Raw genomic sequence first — 7207 nt, 5'->3', positions numbered from 1 at the left:
TGAGCTTCTGAAGGCCCACTGTGTGCAGGTTCATGGTGCACAGAGAAGAGAAGGCAGAGTCTTTCCCTGGAGCTGGTGGGTTGTGGGCACAGCCATGGATGACCAGGAGTCTGCATCTCACTAAGGGCTGAGGCTGGTGCTGAGGGAATCCTCAGTGAGGTTTTTTCCTTAAAAGGCATCCTTAGTGAGTTTGGCTCCATTGCTTTTTGCCAAAAACCTACAATGATCCCAAGAGCTTTGTACACTCCAAGGGTGGTGACTGGATGTGGAGCCCAGCGCAGACCCGAGTCAGTCCTGCCCTGAGTCCCACGGGCCGGCCACACCACCCCTTCCCATGGCCTGGCTTTCTTCTGCCAGGACCCCCAGAATGAGGGAAAGGCAAGTGTGGCCTCAAGCTGAGGGGCACAGCGTGGGCTCCACGCCTCGGGGTTCCCCTTGAGACGTCTGGTGAACCTAGTTCCCGCTGCCATCGGGCAGCTCTCTCTCGGGGAATGTCGTGTTTCTTTGCTTTCTGTTGTGATGGGGCACCCCAGTTATCTCAGGGCGATTGGGAAGTCTGCTGATGTTACACGCTCCTGCCTTAGATGGGGAAACATCATTGCTGCATTGACGCTGCTCACTCGATGCTGGGAATCTGTTAGACACAAATGGCAAGGGGAACAGAGCAAAACAGAAAAGAAAAATGGAGAGTTGCTGGGTTGCTTCTGGTCTCACCTGTGATGAAGAGTGTGTACAGCCTGCACGTGAACCCGGGTTCCCTCACCTGCCAGCTACCAGGTGCCAGGCGCTGATTTTAGACCCCCAGCTTCACTAAGGGGTCACTGACGGACACCGTTTGTGTATTTGAAGTCTACACTCTGATGACTTGATGCCCGTAGATGTCATGGAATAATTGCCCAACAGATGCATCGCCTCACATGGTTAACTCTGTGTGTGTGTGTGTGCCTTTTATGTTGTGCTTATAATCCATGAACACAATATAGATAGCTCTCCATTTTTTAAGATCTTCTTTAATTTATCTTAGAAGTTTGTAGTTTACTGTATATCTTGCACGTTTAATTAGATATCTTTATATTTCCAGTGCCATTATAAATTCCTAATAGATAGAGATAGAATTGACTTTTCTATATTCCCTTGGTAAGTCCATTTACTTCAAATCATTCTAGTTGTATTTTCTTATGTATACACAATTATGTCTGCAAATAAGTGCTTTCCCCCCTGCCCTTTGCAACTGTGATAACCCTTTCCTTTTTCTTGCCTTATTGTGCGGACTAGGATCTCCAGTCCAGTGGTGAACAGAAGTCATGAGAATAAGTATCCTTGTCTCTGTCCCATTATCAGAGGAAAAGCCTTCAGTATTTCACCATCACACAGGATATTAGCTTTTTTGTAGATATTTTAATCAAAATATGTAAATTCTTCTCTGTTTACTGAGAGTTTTTTGTTAGTCATGAACTAAAATTATTACATTAAATTTTCTTAAGTTTATTTTCTGCAGATTTTGAAACAGGTGTTTTTTCTTTTATGTCATGGTTTAACTGTTAAAAATTCTGTGATTCTAAAACAACCCCAACCTGATCTCAATGCATTCTCCTTCTGTTGCATTTTATTTGCTAGTGTTTTATTTAGGATTATTTCATCATACTCAGAGTCTGTAATTTTCCTTTCTTGTACTTCTTCCTGGTTGGTTTTAGTATCAAGGTTATGCTAGTCTTATAAAACAAGGTTGGAGAGTGTTCCTTGTTAACCCTGAGAATTCCTGTGAGATTACTTTCTTCCCTAGATTTTTGGAAGAATTGATTGGCAAAACCAGTTGGTTTCATTGTGGGGAGGCTTTTGATTTCAGATGTAATTTTTTTCCTGCAAATAAACTTTTCTGATTTTGTATGTCTTCTTGGGTCTATTTCAGTAAAGCATTTCCCCCCTGCTAGGAATTTATTGAGGCGAGCAGACTCTCCAGTTAGTAAGTGAACTGTGGTTCATAATATCTTTCTTATCTGCAAGATGTGTTGTCTCCCCTTTTAAAACTCCTCGATGCTGGTGATTTGTGCTTTGTCTCTTTTTCTTAATAAGTCTCTCTAGGGGTTTATCAGTTTTATCAGTCCTTCCAAAGAGCCAACTTTTGGCTTTGTTTTTAACAAAATTCATATTTGCTTTCTGTTTCCTTATTTTCTGCTCCTTTTTTCCCATCTGCATTGTGTTTCGTTTGCTTTGCCTTTTTTTCTGGTTTCTAGGGATAGAGGTTTAATTGAGTTTTAGCCTTCCTTCTTTTCCAGTATATGTGTTTAAGGCTTTAAGTTACCCTCTAAACACAGTTCGCTGCATCCCACAGGTTTGAAGAAGCCAGCTTTTCAAACACAGTTCGCTGCATCCCACAAGTTTGAAGAAGCCAGCTTTTCATTATTTTTATGGAAAAGTATTTTCTCATTTTCATTGTTTTCTTAAATTATTACTCATGAAATTCTTCCAAGCAGTATGTGATTTAACTTCCCAATGTTTGGGGAGGTTTTTCTAGTGACCCTTTTTGATTTCTAGCTTAGTTCCATGAAGAGCCCCGTCTTCGTCTTTTTGGGCTATTTTGTAAATACTGTAGACTAGCTGATAAACAACAGAAAGTTGTTTCTTGTAGGCCTGGAGGCTGGGGAGTCCCAAGATCACCAGCAGGTGCCACATCTGGTGAGGCCTGTTTCCTGGTTCCTAGACTGCCCGCTGCTTCTCCCTGTCCTTGCAGCACGGGAGCCCATTCCCTCGTGGCCTGACCCCTCTCCTCCCAGAGTGCCTGCCTCCTAGGATCATCACCACGTGTGGGGTGAAGTTTGAGGGCCCATAAACCGTCAGCCCATTGCAATGCCTAGGTATACCCTGCATTGTTTCAGTCCTTTGAAATAATTCGAGCTTTCCTAATGGCCCAATGCATAGTCTTTTTGCTTTATGTTCCTTGGGCTCTTTAAAAGAATATGTATCCGTGGAAATCCAATGTTCCGAGTGTATCAGTTACATCAGGTTTGTCACTCATGTAATTCAGACTCTGGCAGCCACGCTGAGTAAAAGCAGAAGTAGGTGAAATTACCTGTAATATATTTTATTTTAACACACCCCAAATGTTATCATTTCAGTGTGTAATCAACATGATAAACCCTAATGAAATAGTTCACATTCTTTTTTTCACGCCAAGTCTTTAATATCCAGTGTGTGTTTCAGGCTTGCAGCGCATCTCATTGTAGAGCCAGCCGCATTTCAGGTACTTCATGGCTGCAGGTGACTACGTACCAGGGGGCCCGGTTCCACGAGAGATGTGTCTTTAACGTCTCCCACTGGGATTATGAACTCGGCTGTTACTCCTTTTCTGTTTCTCTCAGTTTTATGTATTGATATTTTGAGGTCATGTTATTAGGTACACTTGATCACGTGTGAGGAACTCCGCCCATGGCAAGGTACACTCCAATTTAGAATCCTCATCTTCTTGCTAGACTGCACTTGTATCAGTATGAGATGCTCCTTTTTATCACTAGAGATGCTTCTTTCTTTAGACACTATTTGACAGTGATGTTGCCACGTCAGTTTTCTGTCCTGGTTGGCCTGGGTATCTTTTACTTTAAAGACCTTCCATCTTAACATGGACCTCTGTGTATAGCGTATAGTTTTCACTGGAATCAGTTTGACACTTTATCTTTAAATGAGAGTATTTGCTGTGTTTATAATGTTGATATTTCAGTGTGTAGACACCCAGTTGCTGTGTGTTTTCTATTTGTCCCACCTAGTCTGTGCTCTTTGCTCTTGCCTTCTTTGAGAAGTATGAGGTGTTTCTCTAGTTCTGGGCTCCTCTGCCAGGTTGTTGGGTTCCCATTCGCAGACACGGCGTGTGTTTTACATTCAAGTCTAACTTAGTACTCTTACCGCCTCCCTGACACGGCTGTTTCCTCCTTGTCACTGTTCTCCTTTAAACTGTTGATATATTTTTGGCGTTAACATCACTGTTTTGTACAGTTAACATTCACCTTCACAGTTACCTCACTGTTGGTCTTTACTTGTTTTTTATATTTCCGTCAGAGACTACTTTTCTTTTTCCCAAAGCACTGCCTTAATATTTTCTTTAGTTCATGTGTGTGGGTGATGAGTTGTGTCATTTCCATTTGCCCTAAAAGTCTTTCTTTTGCTTTCACGTTTGAAGAGTGTTTTTGTTGGGTATAGAATTCCAGGTTGGGGGTTATTTGTTTTTCAGCACTTTACAGATGCCAGTCCATGATCTTCTGACTTCCTTGTTCTGGGAAAGTCAGCTCTCAGTGTTGTTGTGCCATTCAAAGCCACACCTTTTTTCCTCTGAGCACTTGAACATTTTCTTTTTGCCTTAGGCACCCACAGAGCTGCTGAAACCAATGTGTGGTTTTCATTTTTGAGTCACTGGTCTGATTCTTGAACCAACTCTTGCCACTGTCCCTGTCAGTCAGTTCAGTCGCTCAGTGTCTGACCCCTTGCGACCCCATGGACTGCAGCATGCCAGGTTTCCCTGTCCATCACCAACTCCCGGAGCTTGCTCAAGCTCATGTCCATCGAGTCGGTAATGCCATCCAACCAGCTCATCCTCTGTCGTCCCCTTCTCCTCCTGCCTTCAGTCTTCCCCATCATCAGGTTCTTTTCCAATGAGTCAGTCCTTCGCATCAGGTGGCCAAAGTATTGGAGCTTCAGCATCAGTCTTTCCAATGAATATTCAGGACTGATTTGGGTTAGGATTGACTGATTGGATCTCCTAGCAGTCCATGGGGCTCTCAAGAGTCTTCTCCCACTCCCCAGTTCAGAAGCATTGATTCTTTGGCGTTCAGCCTTCTTCATGGGCCAACTCTCACATCCATACATGGCTACTGGAAAAACCATAGCTCTGACTAAATGAATCTTTGTTGGCAAAGTTATGTCTCTGCTTTTTAATATGCTGTCTAGGTTTGTCATAGCTTTCCTTCCAAGGAGCAAGGATCTTTTAATTTCACCATCTGCAGTAGTTTTGGAGCCCAAGAAAATAAAGTTTGTCACAGTTTCCATTGTTTCCCCATTTATTTGCCACGAAGTGATGGGGCTGGATGCCATGATCATTTTTTGAATGTTGAGTTTTATGCCAGCTTTTTCACTCTCCCCTTTCACTTTCATTAAGAAGCTCTTTAGTTTCAACCCCTGGAGGCATTTCTTATTCCCCTTTCTGTCTTTTCTCCACCATGAGGGTCCCCATTGATAGTTTTTAACAACGTAGTGTAACGACAGGCTCCTTCAATATATTCTATACTTTTTTCCCTCTTATATATATATTTTTTAAACGATTGATCTTTCAGTTCACTGATCCTCTCCTCAGCTACGTCCAATCTGATGTTAAGCCCAGAGAGTGAGTTCTTAAATTCAGTCACTGTTATTGTAAAGTTCTAGAGTCGGGTTTGATTCTCAGAAATGTTTCCTTTTATCCAGTATATTTTTGAACTGGTGACATTTCCATCTGATACCTCTAGCATTCTCTGATATGCTGATATACATCTGATGCCTCTGGATCTGGTTCACTTCTTTTTCTCTTGGTCCTGTTTGTTGTTACACCCTCTTTTGCTTTTTTGGTTGCCTGTTGGACATTATGTTTGGAAAACCCTAGAGGTTCTGAATGATGCTGCCTTCTCCAGAGTTTCCTCTGATGCAGACCTCCAGTGGGGACAGAGCTGTCTGTTCACTCAGGGCCTGAGGGACCTGAGGCTGGGGGGTCCTTGTAAGCTCAGTCTCAGCAGCCTTCAGCCAACTTCTCCCCCGACCCCAGGGAGGAGCTTTCCAGCGTCTCGGCAGGTCCTGAAGCCCACCGTCTGTCTCCTGAGCACCACGAGGTGACTGATACTCAGCACTCAGCCGGTTTGGTCAGAGTGTTGGGTACGTTTTCTGACATCCGGACTGACTCATCAGGCAAGTACTCGAATTTTTGTCACCCCAGCCCAAGGAACCGTCCAGAGTTGTGTTAGCCAGCCCCCTCTCCTTGACTTTTTCCCTGCCTTTTCTTCGCAGAGTGGGCTTTGCTCAGATGCCCCGAGGGAAGGAGTGGGCCTCTCAGTCTCCAGCTCCCACACTGGGCTTCCCTTTTGTTTGAAATCTTGGATTGTGGCTGCCTAAGGAACTCTTTTAAATGGTATTTCACTTTTCTACCTCTTGGTAGGCTGACCTACCAGCTACTTGCGTCTGTCACTGGAAGTGGGGACACCCTGGGGGTCTTCTGTCATCTGAAGCCACATGTAACAGGCCCAGCAATTGTATTGATCAAGGTTATTTGATACGGGGGAAAACAAGAACCAGGGGTCCTTGCTTGGTACCCATGGTTGTGTTTCTGATCAGAACCCCCAGGTTGCCTGGGCTGTTTCAGTGCCACATGAACTTGGGAAGGAGGTGAGGCAAGCGGCCCACGCGGCCTGGAGACAGAGGAGCCGGTCTGCCCTCTTCCCTTGCCCCTGCCGGCCCAGGGCAGGCCTTGCAATGCCAGGCTGCTGGTGGTGCAGGAGAAGGCTGAGGAGGGAGGGGTGACGTGACCTGTGTTCTGGGACATGGTCACATGTGGGTTTTCTTTTTCAGTTTGAAAGAATGACTGCTTTTAGTCGTCCCTCCAGTTTCACTTTAAGGTTGAAACTGAAGATTTTATTCTTAAAGTTGAGCACAGAGGGTTTATGGTGTTTTTGAAAGCAACAGTTGAGGTTTAAAAACACATCTCAGAGAACTCCAGTAGATAAAGCCAAAAACAGAGAACGTGTTCAAGGTGAACGGCGGGCGGGACCCCAAAGTGCACTCTGTCTCTCCCAGAGTGTGTAATCGCTGAGATGGGTGGCTATAGGACCCCAAGCACCCTGGGAACCGATGCCCTGAAGTGACAGCAGAGGTCCGGGCTGAGCCAGGAGCAGTGGGGCCTGTGCCCTGGTGAGTGGAGAGCTTCGAGGGTGGGAGCGGGGCCAGGAGAGGGGTGGGAGACTCGGGGGCGGAGGGTGGGGAGCACCTGGCGGGGTCTGTGAGGTGCTGGCTGTTGCGGCTCAAGGCAGGGACACCCCTGAACCTCCACCGTGCAGCCCCCACGGGGCAGAGTCGTCTGGCAGCCCAGGATGGAAGTTTAGAGGGTGAGTTCACAGCAGGTTGAATGAACCCCTGTACCCACTGTGGGTTCATTTTAGGTGCCTGGAGTGAGGTTGGTCAAGCCCTTGCTGAGCTCGAG

The sequence above is a fragment of the Ovis canadensis genome, chromosome 24 (genome assembly GCF_042477335.2).
Source record: "Ovis canadensis isolate MfBH-ARS-UI-01 breed Bighorn chromosome 24, ARS-UI_OviCan_v2, whole genome shotgun sequence".
NCBI classification, from domain to species: domain Eukaryota; kingdom Metazoa; phylum Chordata; class Mammalia; order Artiodactyla; family Bovidae; genus Ovis; species Ovis canadensis.
Note: the sequence above shows the minus strand (reverse complement) of the source record.